General features: G+C 49.1%; 1 pseudogene; it reads left to right on the forward strand.

The window, feature by feature from the left end:
* The first annotated feature begins 4 nt into the window (after positions 1-4).
* LOC102252978 lies at positions 5-1392 on the forward strand (annotated as a pseudogene).
* Positions 1393-2735: the final 1343 nt, after the last annotated feature.

The raw sequence follows: 2735 nt of genomic DNA on the forward strand, positions 1-2735 counted from the left end.
CCGGATCTCCGTGTCCCACTCCACCAGTGTGCGGAGTAGCGGGGTGGCCGGCGGCCTGGCTGCGGGGATGGCCGGGTTCTGGCAGGCATAGGAGGCATCCAGTGCGAGAAGGAGACGATGCAATGCCTGAATGACCGCCTGGCCTCCTACCTGGAGAGGGTGAGAAGCCTGGAGGCTGTTAATCGGAGACTGGAGATCCAAATCCGGGAACACCTGGAGAATAACGGGTCCAAGGTCAGAGACTTTGGGCATTATTTCAAGACCATCGAGGACCTGAAGAATCAGATCTTAGCAAGTTCCGTGGACAATGCCCGCATGGTTCTACAGATTGACAATGCCCATCTTGCTGCTGATGACTTCAGAATCAAGTATGAGACGGAGCTTGTCATGCACCAGTCTGTGGAGAATGACATCAATGGGCTCCGAAAGGTCATTGATGACACCAATGTCACTCGGCTGCAGCTGGAGACAGAGATCGAGGCTCCCAAGGAGGAGCTGATCTACATGAGGAAGAACCACGAAGAGGAAGTAAATGGTCTACAAAACCAAATTGCCAACTCTGGCTTGACTGTGGAGTTGGATGCCCCCAAAACTCAGGACCTCAACAAGATCATGGCAGACATCTGGGCCCAGTATGAGGAGCTGGCTCGGAAGAACCGTGAGGAGCTAGACAAGTACTGGTCCCAACAGATTGAAGAGAGCACTACTGTAGTCACCACGCAGTCTTCTGAGGTACGAGATGCTGAGTTAGCGCTCTCAGAGCTGAGACGTACGGTCCAGTCCTTGGAAACTGACCTGGAACCCATGAAAAATCTGAAGGCCAACTTGGAGAACAGCCTGCGGGAGGTGGAGACCCGCTATGCCAGGCAGATGGAGCACCTCAACGGGATCCTACTGCACCTGGAGTCAGAGCTGGCCCAGGCTGGGGCTGAGGGGCAGCGCCAGACACAGGAGTATGAGGCCCTGCTGAACATCAAGGTCAAGCTGGAGTCTGAGATCGCCACCTACCGCCGCCTGCTGGAAGAAGGAGAGGACTTCAGCAGCAGTCCCTCCATCCAGTGGTTCCCAAACTTATTTGGCCTTCCGCCCCCTTTCCAGAAAAAATATAACTCAGCCCCTGGAAATTAATTTTTTTAAAATTTTAATAGCAGTTATTCATCGCCCCCAAATGCACCTGTGGCCATCACCGCCCCCCTGGATTGCTGCAGCGCCCACCAGGGGGCGGTAGCGCCCACTTTGGGAATCACTGATGCAAACCATCCAAAAGATCACCACTCACAAAATTGTGGACGGCAAAGTAGTGTCTGAGGTCAACGACACCAAAGTTCTAAATCATTAACTTAATGATTAAAGGCATCAGAAGTGGGGTGCCCCTTGGAGGGGCAGGAGGCCAATAAAGTTCAGAGATCATTGAAAAAAAAAAGAAAAAAGAAACACACAGATGGGAATGGAACCTGAGAGTTTCTTCTCAAGGGACGCCCAGGGCTACCTGTTGGCAACTCTACCTGGACAGGAATGAAGGGACCACGGGCCTCCAATCCAATTAGTGACTCCACCACGCCCCTTGATAGAAGGGTACTTTTTCCCGATGCATTGTGACCCTTTATTACTTCACAGAATGCGTTTCTTACTCTTGTGGACAGTGTAGGAGTTTTATAGAGAAAGTGGTTGACTCCATCAAGTCCCCAAGCAAATATTGACAAGAAACCGTAACTCGTTTTCCTGCATCCCAGCAGCGATCAGATTTCCTGCCCAACACATTGTAGGGAGGGCAGGATGGAGGCAGGTCCTCAGAACTGTGGCTGATTTCTTCTTGAGTCTGAGGAGACTAAATGCCAAGGCAGGTCAGGCAGCCGCAGGGCGGACCGAGAAAGACTTACATCCCCCAGATTACAACTGACTTCCCTGCCTTCCTTCTTCGCCCAAGTTTGGTCCGTGACGTGCAGGTGGGTGTTTTTGTTTGTTACAGTCGTGAACAACGTGATGGTTTCTGCATTCATATCCTTTATGTCGAGCCTGAGAAAATACCGAGGGAGAACTCTGTGAATCCTCCGCGCTCTAGTCTGGCTTTGTGGCCTCAAGGACCCATGTCCCCATACGTCATTCTCCGGGCATTCTTGGGGGTCTTCGATGTGGACTCTGAGGGAAAAGGAGACTGCTTTCTAGAGGGAAAACTCTCATTCTGACAGTAGACAGAGTCGTCTCCATTAAGCATTGGATCACAAGGCGAGAATTCCATTGGAAGAAGAGAGAATACTAGCTACTGACACTGTGGAACTCAATAATCAATACTTCCCACCATGTAGCATTACATGGTCACCACAAATGATACCGTCAATAATTTATTGAGTACGACATGGAGGATCGCAGTTTTTTAATTAAAATATGATTACATGCATAGGGGAAATAGTCAATAAGATTGTTAATAACTATGGGTGCTGCCAGGTGGGGACCAGACTTTTCAGGGGATCCCTAGTTGAATTATACAAATGTCTAACCACTATGAAATACACCAGAAACCAATATAATCTTGAACTGTAATTGAAAAATAAAAATAAAATCGGTGTATGTTTACATGATTAGAGAATGGAGGAGCTCCTACTCCAGTGCCATGATCATAGCATTTTGATTCAATTTCTTTAAAGCGAGGAGGGGGGTTGGGAGGTACATTCATTTCCTTGTGCCCTCTCTGTATGTAAACGTCCCAATGAGCAGGTAAGTACTGACAATCTATA

This window comes from Myotis brandtii, unplaced genomic scaffold (assembly GCF_000412655.1).
Source record: "Myotis brandtii unplaced genomic scaffold, ASM41265v1 scaffold9002, whole genome shotgun sequence".
Lineage (NCBI taxonomy): Eukaryota > Metazoa > Chordata > Mammalia > Chiroptera > Vespertilionidae > Myotis > Myotis brandtii.